Below are 15,253 nucleotides of genomic sequence, written 5' to 3'. Positions count from 1 at the left end.
CACTGAGGGCCCCCAGAACAACCCAAGAAGTTCTGGCTTATTTCTAAACAGAGTGCCAATGCTGTGATGGATTGCTTCTTACTTGGAACCTTCTTTCCTGAAAAGCACAAGACTGCCAATATTTGTAAGCTTTACTCACACAGGTCAGCAAATATAATAGGCAAATATGCAGAGCAAAATACATTTTGATTGATTAGATGGTTTGAAAAGAAGGCACCAAATTCTTTATTATAGATATTTATCTTGTAGTCTTTTCCACTCTGCTGCTTGTTAGTGCATATGGAGGGGTTTGCATGTATTTTTAAATACTAATAAGTGTGAGAGACATAGGAAAGGTTTTTCTGTGGATTTTCTCTTATTTGAATTGAAATTAGGTCAGATATAATGCTGGCCTAATCATGTCTTGTTAAGCTCAAACCTATGTATTTTTTGAGTACTTAGGGCATATTGAGAATCTAAACTATGTCACAAGAAGTGCAAGTAAGATTCCTGTCTTCATAAATATTTCAAGTGTCCATTATAAAAACAAACATCACAGTAGCAGTGGCTTTTCTCCTTTATCTGCATAAGCATACTTGGGAATATGCCAGCATTTTCCCACCTAAAATGGTCACCAGTAAGTGGTGCTATCTTTTTGAATTCAGTGCAAGGTTCTTCCTGTTTGTTCCTCAAGCACAATTCTCCTGCCTGCCTCATCTTCCTGGCAGATCTTCCTCAAAGCCTTTTGTTGAAAAATATGCAATTCTCAACAGATTAATCTCATATTTTCATATTCCTTCTTTGCTGCTATGACCTTTAGTTGCTCTTGCATGCTGGTCTTTGGTTTTTCCCTATGCTCCAGTTGGTTGCAGACAGCTGTCAAGCAGGAACCTCTGGGAACGTGATTCCCACACCCAGAACTTTGGCTGCACTCCTGAAGAGCTTACCTTTGTCTTCATCCAAAGTTCTTTTATCATTACTGTATATTTCCATTCTTCCTGGAAATGGGTCTTAACATTGCTCCAAAACAAATGAACCATTTTCATTCAAACTCATATTTAATAGAACTTTCATAAAATTCTGCTTTTGAAAGCAGAATGGTGTACAATAAAGCTGGTGATTTCAGTCTTTTATCTTAATCAAAGATATTCTTTTAGCTCATTGATTCACAATTCAAACTGATAGGTGTTTTCTGTTTTCAGTGACTGTCTAGTTCAGGGTAATACCCTGTAACTCCAGCTAGCAGATACTGTAGTGATGATTCTCCTGATGAAAGCCATGACGTTGGATTTGCATTGATGGGGAGAGCCAGGCTTGTCACTACCCAGCTGTCAGCATTGCATCTTATGTTGCCCTGAGCCCTGTGCAGGAGCTGAGAAATGCCAGTGACTACTGGACCAGAGGGTTTGCATGAGTTAACCTCCCCACTGGAGACCAACAGACCTCCTTTTGTAGCTGTGATGCTCAGGGTATGTATTTGTATTTATAGTGGCTTTGGTAAGCCTCTTTTTTTTCCAGTGTTGCCTCTAAAAAGCAGTAGACTTAACACTGAGCATATGCTGACTGAGGTACTTCTGAGAGCCTGGGTCTGGAGTGGGGCATAATATGTAAGAGAAGGAAAGCTGCCAATTCCAGCACCCTGCAGCACAGTATGGCCAGTCCACATCCCTCAGCTGCCTCTTGATTCCTGTTAGAGGGTATGTCTAGGCCAGAACACTTTTGGTAAGAGACTGTTCCTCCAGAGGCTCAATTCCTAATGGTCAGAAACAAAGACATGAGTACCTCAAATCATAGAACCATAGAATGTTAAGGGGCTGGAAAGGACCTTAAGGATTATCTAGTCCCAACCACACCTGCCAGGGGCAGGAACACCTCCCACTAGACCAGGTTGCTCAAGGCCTTATCCAACCTGGCCTTGAACACTGCCAGGGTCGGGCCATCCACAACCTCCCCAGACAACCCCTTCCAGTATCTCTCCACCCTCACAGTAAAAAATTTCTTCCTAATATGTAACTTAAATTTCAATTTGTACCCATTACTATCATTACAGTTCCTGACAAAGAGTCTCTCTCTGGCTTCTCTGTAGGCCCCCTTCAGATACTGGAAGGTTGCAATGGGGTCTCCATGCAATATTCTCTTCTCCAGGCTGAACAGCCCCAACTTTCTCAGCCTATCTTCGTAAGGTAGGTGCTCCAGTCCTCTTACTAACTTTGTGGCCCTCCTCTGGACTTGCTCCACCAGTTCCATGCCCTTCATATGTTGGGGACACCAAAACTGGATGCAGTACTCTATGTGGGGTCTAACAAGAGCAGAGTAGAGGGGGAGAATCACTTCCTTCAACTTGCTGGCCATGCTCCTTTTGGTGCAGCCCAGGCTTTGGTTGGCTTTCTGGGCTGTGAGTGCACATTGCTGGGTCATAGTGAGTTTTTCATCAACCATCACCCCCAAGTCTTTCATGTGATGCTGTGCTCTGTGACCCCTTTGAATGGCATCCATAGACCCTAGGGTGTATATAAGGAAGCTGCCTGAAGTCCTTTTGACCTAAAAAGTATAGATATTCTGAGCCCTATAACATATCAAAAGGACTGGAGTGCTGTGCTTGGAGATGTGGGCAGCCATGGGAGCTCCCCAGCTGGGCCTCAGCTGGGACACCTACACCACTCACTGGGGAGCGGCAGCATCCTTGGAGCGCTGCCCTTTCCTTCCCCAGGTTATGAGGCCACAGGTTGTCAAGCTATTTGTTCCTTCTGCTCAGCTTAATGAATGTTGGGAGGATTTTTTTTTTCTGTTTGACACACCTGGAAAGATGAAGTACATCTCTCCTCCTCCAGAGGAGAGCGGAGACTCTAAGCCTCAGGCTAAGACTCTACCCTCAAGGCTTAGGGAATCCCTTGGGGCAACACTGAGAATAGATTTGTCCTTTTCTTAATAAATGATGATCAGAAAACTGTTGTGTGAGGGTGGAAGGTGGTGCTTATAACGATATTTTAAGAATAGTGGCTGGAACTGCATAACTGCATTTCATGAAGGCTTTGATCCCTTGTTATGTTAAGGTGCTTTAAGAATATAGTGGCTCAAGGCTTTCATGGGGACAGAGGCAAACAAACGCCCTGTTTCTGTGTCTCCTTTGAATTTAAGCATGCCTGATTTGGAACCCTAAGTCTTGGGCAGTTTGGGGCATGGGCATATTTTGTACTTAGGACCCACCAGAGTTGGGCAACAAACAAACTGTTGAGAGGAGGCCACCTCACTATTAAAAACTGTGTTCTGTACGCGATGCCCAAATTCCCAAGCTATGCAGCCTGTTTGACTAGAGACAAAGCACAAGAAAGAATGCCTTAATCTTGCACCTCTACATTGGGTTTTCTTTTTTTTGTCTCCAGCCTACCCTGAGCTAGTTGTCATTACTGATCTATCCTCCTGCCTGTGGGAAGAAACTGTCTTGTGCCCTCACTCACATGGGCTTCAAGGTTCATCTGATACTTTACTGAGGTTTCAGTGCTCTGCACCCAGACTGTGTACAGAGAGGTATTAGCTTACTTCCCCAGCCTGTCTTTTTTATTTCAACTGAAAAGTACAATTCCTAAACTGCAATTTCTAATGTGTGCATTGCTCCAGATAAGATCTTGCTGACCATGTAGGACACTTCACAATAAAAGGAATTATTTTGTTGCAAGAGTATGATTTATGAGTATTGAAAACTAGCACAGGAAATAGAAATCTGATATGAGGAAAAGAGGTATTGTTTGGGTACACATTGAGAAACATTGACATCCTTGTTACAGCTCTGGAGAAACCGGATCAGTTTAGCCATATGATCCAAAACATAATGGAGCATCCACATTAATTTTAAAGACCTCAGTAAATCAATAAGTGTCTTGAACGGTGAAACAAATGTCCTGAACATGAATATACATCTTTACCTCTGATAAGTTTCATACTAACCTAGCTGTTATAGAAATTGGTGAAGCAACTGTCTTCAACTTAGTATCAGCCCCAGACACAATATATGACATATGTAAATTCACTGAAGAAACAGAATCATCTGGGAAGAGGAACTTTTCTGATCCTTGACTACAGATGTAAAGGAATAGTAGAACATAGAACTGAGCAGCAAGTCAGACCTACTTTAAATAAGTGCGATCCTTAAAAAAAGACGAGAGAGGCAGATTTGGAAATAGGCTGCCTGGAAGAGACTTACTAGAAGCACCGAGACTGTCTTTGTTTTCTTAATCCCTCTAATGCCCAAAGGAACAGGCTCAGAAATTTTGTAAGAAACAGCATTGCATCAATTTCTCCTAAACAGAATAACTTGCAAAGCCTCCATATTTTTGGCCAGAAAGTCTTGGATTTGCTGCTTTGCAGTTGCTTCAGGATCAGCTTTTTAAACATTTCGTAACTGCAACCTTTTTTTCCCCAGTTTATTCCATTTTATCAGGCTTGTCTAGAGCTGGTACATATTGTCACTCCTCTGCCAGGTAGGAACAGATTTGAAGCTTTGCGGGTTGGTGTCCTGCAGAGCAAGAAACCTGTGCTGCAGGAGTACGTTTTTAAAATGTCTTTGCTTTACCTGCAGACACTGTGTGTGAGGATACAGATAAAAATAAATTCAAGAAAATACCCTGTTGAACTATAAGCCATCAACAGCACCTCATGGCTCCTGCTGCACAGCCTCCAGTGCTGTCCAAGCCTTATTTTTCTGTTTATAAATCACTGGCATGTACTGACTGCTATGTGTTTAGTTGCTTATTTAATATTGGTAAAGACTGAAGAGAGCAAAGGTTAAAATAGAGATGTGCAAATGATTACTTAGTACCATTAAATTTATTGTCTTTTCTACTAATAGATAAGACAATTTCTGTCTAAAATATTTTTGACTCAGCTGTATGCTATGGCAACAAAAAGATATTTTTAGGTCTTTCTACTGTTTCCAAGTTCAGATGCTTTTTTCCACTATTTTATTTCTTTACTTCATATTAGACAGTTCCAACATTTTCTCTTGTCTTTCCTGCTTCTCAGTGTTCCTAATGAAAACTGCAGCAATAAAAGACCAATAAAAGGTAAATTCACACTTCGCATGGGATTTTATCATATATTTTTCATGCATTCACAAATTCCTACCCCCAAAATCTACAAAGAGGAAATTGTGATTAAAGCCTAGGTAATATAGCAGAAGATACAGCTGAAGATGTCTCCCAAACTTCACTCACATCTTAGCCAAATAGGAATATCTGCATAGGTGCTTATTTTCTAAGCTTCCTGTAGAAATTGTTGCCTATTTTATTACTTTATTGTGGAATGACTAAACAGCTGTATTTTTGTTCCAGGGCTATTGCATAGGCTTAATGCTACTCATAAGACTATATGAGACACAGGAGGGCTGATGACACATAACAATCAGAGTCTTAAAACCTCACTGATAGACTCAAAAATCAACCATCTACACTTTTAAGTTTTCTATTCCTACCTATTCATTCAAAGGCAGAGAACAAGCTGCTTTGTCACAAGGTGACAGAGGCAGTGTCACAGGTGCTGCACTCGGTGGCTTTAGGGTTGGTGCAGCAACACCAGGCACGGTGGGCAATGGGGGTTTGACCTGACCTGCTTCTCCCTTTGCCAGTGTAGCCCTTTTGACAAAAGTGGGATGAACCCTTCCCTCACTTCCCTTGAGCACAGCTGAAGCATTTTGGCCCAGTTGCCAGGAGCGCCCTTAGCTGGGGCAGCCCTTGTCCCCAGGGCTGTGGTTGGCATCACATCTGGATACAGCAAGGCTTCACCATCCTGAACAGAGCCCACGGCTGATAGGTGCACATGAAGGCAGATGTAGTCATCTGCTTTTCTGATCTGTAACCTCTGTACTTTATGGGCTTCAGCTAATGAAACCAGAGGTCCCAAGGAATTAAACACAGATATAATTCCTTTCCTCATAGCAGGCTGGGGATCTGCAGACAGGGTTCAGCCACAATGCTAAACTTCCATTCCAGCAGAAATGTCATGTTATTTACTTACTAAAACAACACTCTTATTGCAAAGACATGTTAGGAGTGAAAATATGACAGCATCTATTTTAGGTTGTCATTGATCTTTAATTTGCTATGACCTGAAGGTTTTCCATGTAGTCAGTGCTTTTTGGCCAAAATATATGACTGCAGGGAAATGAGTAAATGAGTGCCAGAGATGTTCTTTTTTTCCTATGAAAAGACTGAAATTGCTTTGTGTAAATGTGTGGAAAATGCTGATATTTTGTTTCTATAAATACTTTGCCTCCTGCGTGCTGTATTTCATTTGTGCTGTTTCCTAGGAGTATTTGGCTTCTTATCACTTTTACGCAGGGTGCTGAATACAAATGAGCTACAGTTTACCCAGCAACCAAGCTGTGGAGCATTTGTGGCTGTTGTGCATTTCCTGAGCAAGGGTAACTACTGAATGAAGCAGATTACCCTGTAGCCTTGCAAAACACTGAGGATTATAAAACATGCATTTAGTGGATAAATACACAGAGGAAAATGCACAGACAATCTCTGTTTCTATATATATGGACATGTGTGTACATGGATATAATTGGGAGATGCAAAAAAAACCCTCTGAAGTAATCCATCATTTTATTGACAATTTAAATACAGGAAAGGCAAACTCTCTCAAAGTTGCATTTCTTATTCTCAGTGATACCACCTACATCCAGGCTCCTTGTTTATGAAGTCCATAAACAAGGCTCCATTACCACAGACTCGTATGATCACAGGATGATTCACACTTGAAGGAACCTCAGAAGATGACTAGTTCTACTTCGAGCAGGGCCAGCTCTGAGGTCAGACCAGGTTTGCCAGGGCTTGATACCATTGTCCCTTGAAACCCCTGAGCATAGAGACTGCACAGCCTCTCAGAGCAGCTGTCCCACTGTCTGATCGTCTTCCTGGGGAAAATATTTTTCCACATATCCAATCTGAACCTCTCTTGTTTCATCATCTGTTGTCTCTCATTCTCCTACCATGCACCTCTGTGAGTTAAAACCCTAGCCCTGCCTCCCTGATGACTTCCCCATAGTTGCTGGAGGACTGCTGTTAGGTGCCTCCAAAGCCATCTCTTCTCCAGGCTGTATAAGCCCCGTTTCCTTAGCCTGTCCTCAGAGGGAAGTTCTCTAGGCCCCAGTCAGCCTGGAGGCCCTCACTGAACTCACTCCAGTTCATCATCCTCTTCCTTTTATTTGAAAGGGGCAAAACTGGGCACAGGACTGCAGACATGGTCTCACTACTGCCGAGTAAAGGGATTTAGTTACCCCCCTGACCTCCTGGCCACGCTGTCAGTAGTACAGCCATGGTTACCCCTGGCCACACTTGCTGCCAGGGCATACTGCTAGATCATGCCCACCTCGTACCCACCGACTTCCCCAGGTCCATCTTGGGAGAGCTGCTTCCCAACCAGCTGGGCACCAGTTGTGTTCTCACAGGGGATTCCTCTTTCCCAAGTGCAGGATGTGGCATTCATCTGTGTTGAATTTCAGGAGATTGCTGCTGGCCCATTCCTTCAGCATGTCCAGGTCCCTCTGGATAGCAGACTTGTCCTCCCATTTACTGAACAGTCCCCTCGTTTGGACTAAACTTGATGACAGTGCACTCATGGTGTCATTGATGATGTTAAACTGGACAGGTCCCAGAACATATGCCTGCTGCGCTCCACCTGTTACTGGCCTCCAGGCATAGGATGGTCCATTTACTGCTACCCTTTGAGCCCAGCCAGCCAAGCAGTTTTACAGACCAGTTGCCCACCCATCCACACCATAATATCCTCACTTCAATGCAAGAATATCACAGGAGGTAGTGTCAAAAGCCTCACTAAAGTTCAGACAAATACCATCCATTGAAAACAGGTGTTCCTGGAAAACTCACTCCATGATTTTACCAGTAACCAAAGTTAGGCTAACTGGCTTGTGTTCCCCTGGTTATGCTTTTGGTCTTTTCTGAAGAGGTGCAAAATTTGACCTCCTCCAGTTCTTGGGGATCTCTCCTGCTCCCCAAGAACTTTCAAAGGTGACAGAGAGTGACCTTACAAGGGCAGCAGCCAGCACAGCGAGCAGCCTTGGACGCAGCCCATCAGGTCCCATGGACACCTATGGCCAAGTTCTCTTGAGATTCCTGACTCAGTCCTCATCCACTGCCGGTCTCCTCCTTCTCCTACCCTCTGCACTCCTGATGCATTTTGGCAGTGGGGTGAAACAAGACAGCAGGCCCTCTTTGCTGGGGATGGAACAGCCTAGTAGATCCAAGAAGAAAAATATAAATTTTGTCAAGAACATTTTAGGTGCAAAACAGTGAACAGCTTTTACAAGACTTCTTGAAAAATGTCAGGAGGCTTTCCCCAAACTGGGTAACTAGCCATGGGCAGAGGAGGAACGGAAAAGTGCACTCGGAGTTACACACTTAAAGTCATCATCCAAGTCAGTTTTAGCTTTTCCTCACGCAAAGCCTGAGCAAGGACGTTGTGTTGCTTTTGGAGGCAAATGGCAGTGCAAGTGCTAAGGTTGCCTCAGCCCTTCCCATACGTGTGCCACTTCTTTGATTGCTAAAATGCACACATGTATATGCCTGATCTTATTACACTAGAGCATTTGTGGTGTCTCAAATCAATTTAAATGAGCCTTATTCAACTGGTTGGCAAATGTAATACAGATGCACTTGGCCATTTTTGCCTTTGCTTAAATTAAAATCTAGTCAGTGACATAGTTTGCCAAGTTAGGCACAATGATGTTATGATTACTGTAAGTTCATGGTCTCTGTATCATGACTTCCATCTACTTAATACCTGGGGTTTTAAACCTTTGCTACCATACATTGGGATAAGCTTTTCAGTGCACTGGATTAGGTTGTATGTTGTAGTAAAATAGAAATATATTTTATAAATAAAGAACATATTCTAGCATAATGTAACATTATTGAACACAGAATATACTTAGTGAATATGAATTAGTTAACTAGAACATAATTAGTGAAAATACTACTTGCCCTCTGTAGCAGAGTGGTTACCACACACAGTTTTCATGGGATGGGGGTAAGAGAAAGTGAAGGGAGGGACTCTCACGTGGAAATGAGTATAAACAGTAACAGAGGAGTCTGCTTCCATCCTGATGCTCTCCACGCCAACAAGACAAGTGGGAGAGCATCCAACAATGAGCAACCCACCTTCAGGCAGTTGCATTATGAAGAAAGAGCTGGCAAGAGAGCAGAAACTTCTACAAGTATTTCAGTATATAAACACTGTGGTGGAAACGGAGCAGGATGGGGGAGAAAGGAACAGGCAGAGCTTGACTAAGCTCTAAGAGCCCTTACTGTTTGGTCAGCACTGCCACTGCCCCTTCACACTTCCAGAAGCATTTAGCATGCCCAGGCTGCACAACACACTGAAACCACACAGAAATTAGGTGGAAGACGAGAAAAATCTAACAAAGATAGTACCAAATGCTATACTGACAACACCCAAGCTGCTCTGCATCTCTTTGGGTAATCTTAGATTGTTCTGTCTGTTGTCCTTTGCTGAGAAAATAGAGCTTGACTTTTCTGAAATTCAGAAAATATTGCAACACTTTTTAGCATCACTAAAGATGTGTCAGATTAAGTCTGACTGATGTGTACAACCTACAAGCTAAGCAATGTCTGCCCAGTGATGGACATTATCTTAAGCTTCATCTCAAATGTGCAGAAACCAATTTGGGGTCATTTTCAGGGAAATTTGGACTGCAGAGAATTGATGCTCTTCTAAAATGTAGTGATTGTCTATTCCATGAGGGTGTTGTACCCAGGAATCCTGGTTTGAATGGCAAGGTTGGAAGGAGCTCAGTGCACATGAAATCAACAAGCAGAATTGGGGTGAAATGGTCAAGGAACTGCAGTTGATCAAATGGCAGTTGATAAAATTTGTTATCTGATTGTATAATTTGTCTATAAACAAATATATACAAGGAAAAATCTAGCTTTCTATCTTAATAGTCCCCTGCCATGATTCCCACAAAACCGACTTTCCTTCTTCTATGGCCTTCCTGTCTCTGTTTGTGGGTTATCTGAAATTATGGGGTATCTAAGTATTTATTTTCAAGTGCCTCTGCTTTTGAGGGGCTGCAGATTATCGAACTTTGTCCAAACATGGAAAAAATACACCCAGAGTACCACACTAGTGGTACTTCCAATTTCTTGCCCACCTGAAAAGCACAAAGATGGGGTACTGTTGGAAGGAGGGCAGCCATTGCCTGAGGTCACTGAAACTGGGGTAGTGAGGAAGCACAGATCCCAGGTGGGTGAGAATGCTGCAGAGAGGGAAGGTGCAGAGGGATGTGGATACACAGCCTTCAGTCAGATTCCATTAATTTTGCTCTTCAAGGAACAACTTGCAGATCCTTTGGTGTCTCAGGCATTCACAAGTGAAGACAGACATGTGGGTTGTTATGTTTATTGATTTTTTTATTCCTTACATGCTGCTAATATACTACAAATACCTCTTCTCAAGAAGCCTTATTGCAGGGTAGGACTATAGGTAAGGCTATGTGTGAAAATCTCTGGAGCACCACAACCTGTTCCACCTGTTGCTCTTTCTGCAGTGATTCCTCTCCAGATCTGGGGATTTGGAATCCCTGTTAAAGGGACCTTTGGAAAACATGAAAGCAAGGAGAGTACGTGTGAGCAAGTCCTCTTTTTCTGGTGTAATGTGAATAACCACTTTCACCACACATGGAATGCAGCACACCACTGGTGTAAGAGACCAGGGCTGGGGGGCATGGTGTCACTGCAGAGGACATGCTAGCTCCCACAAAGTAGGATTTGGCAAGCTGTATTTTTGTTTGATTTCTGAGAATATTTTTTTAAATAGTTTTCATGAAAGCCTATCTCGTAGTACTACATTTCAGCAAAGAAAATTGCTTCTGCACTTCCTTAAGGGAAAACTGCAGTAACATACCAGGTGTGTGATCTGGACCAGAAATCTTCAGGAGTCAAAAGCAAAGGACACTTAATCCTGACCAAGCAGACTAAACATTTGGTAAAAAAGCTGGAGTACATTCAAGATAATAATAACGTGCTCTGCATGTTGCAGTACATCTCCTCTAGCAGTTGGAGTCCAAAAAGGTCACACCAACCATGAGTGAAGAAAGAAAAGAAAACACTCAGCAAGATGAATATTGCTCAGAGCATTAATTTTCCCACACCTTCTTCCCCAGCAGGGTCACAAGCAATTAAGAGTGCACATAGTGGGAACACTTCCACTGACACACTTTCCTCTCACCCACAATTTTTTTCAAATCTCTTACTTTGGGCAGGTGGTGGGGCGTGATCCAACAAAACTCATTTTTATTTGCAAATTAAACTAGAAATTAAATTTTCTCAGACAGAAGGTTGAAATATTCTTCCCTTCCATACTTCTCACTTGGTATAGAGTGAGCTGATCAGCAGCTTTCTATCTACTACTGTCCATTTCTGTCAAGTTATAGGAAAAAATATAGTCAAAACCTTTATATTAATATTTATTCAACAGAGCAGGGGTTTATGAAACAGGGATTGAGAATCAAAAATGAGAACATATGAGAAAGACCTTCCTGGTCTTGAAGAAACAGAACAGACAACTTTCCCATCAGGATATTTATTTTAATATTTATGTGCTCCTATATGTTCATCTGATTCCATTTCTCTTTGCAATTCAAGATAAATATCCAAAATTTCAGAAAAGAGATAGAGTCGTTGTGTTAGCAGAAATGTCAGTGATAACATCATAGATCACAGGGGTGAGATGTCTCAGCTGTACTCACCTGGGAACCAGAATATTTTCCATTTAAGATCCACTGGGAAGATCATGTGCACCACTGCACCCATCTGCACTGGGGTACATGTTGTGTCCCTGGGGACACCCATGTTCCTCTGCATACTCAGTTATGGTGACTGTTGAAAGGCATGGCACAGTCTTGACATCTCTCGTTTCTGTTCAGGTTTTTATATCATGTCCATTGACACACTGTCTAAGTGCTTCTTTGCTTGTGTTACCCATCTGAAATGCCATTTTATCTATGGGTATTGGATAGCATAATCCTTCATATGCTGCTGACTGCATTTATTTGTGGCATGACTTGAATGGATGCACCTGCAAGTCTACATAAAAAATCACCTGAACATATGAACTGGAATTTGAAGGAAAGCTACGAAATGCACATTTCAATGTTATTTCTCATTCTTTGATGCTCTATATCAACATCTTTTTTCTTCTCAATAAAGAGAGAGGATTTCATTTTTATTAAAGGCTACTGCATGGATACAGTAGGCATCACTTTTTCAAACAAGCAATTTTTTTAATGTTCTTTTAAGAAAATTTACATGTGCTCATCTATACGCATATTTATATTTCTAACCCCCCAAACACCTGTTTTCTGTCATGTGAATTTTCCAGAACAATCACTCATTTTTAATATCAGCAAGACAGGACCGTCTGCTGCATCCTGCTGGCACTCCAGGCTCTCTCCTCAGCCTCTGATGAAGCCCTCACTCTTCGCACCTGCTCCTTCCTGCGCAGTACCCCAACCCTGCTGCATCTGCCTTTCATTCCTCCTCCGACTCATGAGGAAGGCTCCTTGACACTTTCAAGTCCTCTGGAGAGGGTGGTCCGTGCCTGGCAGCCCCTCACTGAGAGCAGCATGGATGCTGCAGACTAAGCTGCACAGAACACTCCAGGTGGGGAGAGCAGGAGAGAATCCTTCTTCCTCTTCCATGGGGAGGTGGAGGTGATCATCCAATAAATTGCTTTTAAATCAGTTAAATCAGAAAACACCTTGTCTGCAAAACGAATTGTGGGCAGTGCTAGCAGGTAAATAGTTTTCCCTTTTGAAGCGCCCTGAGATTTTTGGATGCCTGCATGAAACACTTTAGCATGAGTGAAAATTGAAGAACCGAGTTGTGGACGCAGGGTCCTAAACTCTTTGAGGTGAAATAGCTGTGTATCTTTTAGAGAAGATACCTTACCTGCCAAAGTGGCATTTGGAGACATTTAAAACCTTGTAGCAATACTGAACCCTGGAACTGTGTTTCTGACAGCATGTTGAGAGTCACTTGCAAAGGGTGAATGCGTAAAAGGCTTCCCCAAGTGGCATCCCTGGATGGCCACAGCAGTCACGCTTCATGGAGAAATCTCTTGTTTGGTTCATGTGAATATCATGACTTCATTGAAGTTTTGGGAAATTATTGTTGGGTCTTTTCTATTTCATAGAATCATAGAATAACTCAAGTTGGAAGGAACCCATAGGGATCATCAAGTCTGACTCCCTGTTCCTCACAGGTCTACCTAACACAAAACCATATGACTAAGTCACATTCAGATGCTCCTTGAACTCTGTCAGGCTTGGAGCCATTACCACTTCCCTGGGGAGACTGTTTCAGTGACTGACCACCCTCTCAGTGAAGAACCTTTTCCTAATGGCCAGCCTGAACTTCCCTTGATGCAGCTTCTTTCCATTTTCTTGCGTCTTATCACTGGACACTAGAAAGAGAAGATTCAGCATCTGCCCCTTTGCTGACACCTTGAGGAAGTTGTAGATTGCAATGAGGTCACTCTTCAGCCTTCTCCGAGCTGAACAATGGACCGCAGCCATTCCTCATAAGTCTTGCCCTCAAGATCTTTCACCATCTTGAGTGCCCTCCTCTGGACACAGTCTAATAGCTTTATATCCTTTGAGCCCAACCCGTCAGTCAGTTGCTTACTCAGTGTATTATGTACTTGTCTAGCTGTGTGCTGGATATTTTGTCCAGGATCATACTGCGAGAGACAGTATAAAAACTTTTTGATTTCTAGTAGTGTTCTTGTGATTTTTTTTTCTGGCACTTACAGTGACTTCAGGATAAAGCAGCAGTGACCCAGATGGACAAGAATGACAGGAAAATCCAGCAGCGTTCACGGTTCACAACAATTTCTGTCTGCTTGCCAATGAAATAAACATACTTAGATTATTGTGGTTGTAGAATTAAGATGCAGATGTAGTGCATAATAGCTCCTGCAAAGAGGTGTATTACACAAATCATTAAAATCACTGGAAAGATAAAACAAGGCAAACAAAACTGGGACTAACAATTTCTCTCCTTTGTTTCTGCCTAATCAGGTGATAAATTAATTAACCCATTATCTCGGGTGTTGCTCATGCTTTCTGAATTTTTGCCTGCTGGAGGGATTGTGTAAGTGGAGATGAAAAGACCTGGATCTGCTCAGCATGAAGGAGTCCCTCTGATGTTTTCAGTCACCTAATGGGAGGCTTTGCTGGAGCTGTGTGGGCAATGGTGAGGGGCAGCAGGCACAAGCTGCAACTGTGAAAATTGTCACGAGATTCTTGCAACTGGGCTGTGCAAGGCAAGGAGAGAGACTTGGAGAATAAAGTTACTGGAGTTACAAAGAGTAATTCTTTGATGTTAAAACACAAGTAACCTGTACCACAAAGTTACAAGAGTAATTCTTTTACTGATGTGAATGATGTGTCCAGTTCAAATTAGGGCCCCCCAAATGCGGTTTTACACACAGTTCTGAAACCTTTCGAGCATTCAGATACAACAAGATTCAATTAATCAGTACTTAACACACACATATTACCACAAAGCAAATGTAATTGTGTGGTGCCATCATCCATCTGCATCTTTCATGACCTAGACATCCCTGGAGTTGATCTTAGAACCACAGAATCACTAAAGTTGGAAAAGACCTCTAAGAGCGTGAAGTCCAGTCATTAACCCAGCACTGCCAGTTCCACCACTAAATCATGTCCTTAAGCACCACACCAACACATTAGGCTGCACAGTGAAGTTATGGATGCCCCATCCCCAGAAGTGTTTAAGGCCAGGCTGGATGGAGCTCTGAGCCATCTGGTGTAGTGAAAGGTATCCCTGTCACTATCAGGGGATTTGGAACTAGATATTTAAGGTCACTTCCAACCCAGGTCATTCCATGATTCTATGATTCCATGATTTTTTGAACACATACAGGGAGTCCACCACTTTCCTGGGCAACCTGTTCCAATGCCTGACCACCCTTTCAGTGAAGAAATTTTTCCTAATATCCACTCTTAACCTCCCCTGGTGCAACTTGAGGCCATTTCCTCTCGTCCTGTCACTTGGTAACTGGGAGAAGAGACTACACCCATCTCACTACAACCTCCTTTCAGGTAGTTGCAGAGAGAGATAAGTCCCTCCCGAGTCTCCTTTTCCCCAGGCTTAACAACCCCCCCAGGTCCCTCAGCCGCTCCCCAGCAGGCTTGTGCTCAAAACCCTTC

This window comes from Manacus vitellinus, unplaced genomic scaffold (genome assembly GCF_001715985.3).
Source record: "Manacus vitellinus isolate BGI_N305 unplaced genomic scaffold, ASM171598v3 scaffold_0_pilon, whole genome shotgun sequence".
Classification (NCBI taxonomy): domain Eukaryota; kingdom Metazoa; phylum Chordata; class Aves; order Passeriformes; family Pipridae; genus Manacus; species Manacus vitellinus.
Note: the sequence above shows the minus strand (reverse complement) of the source record.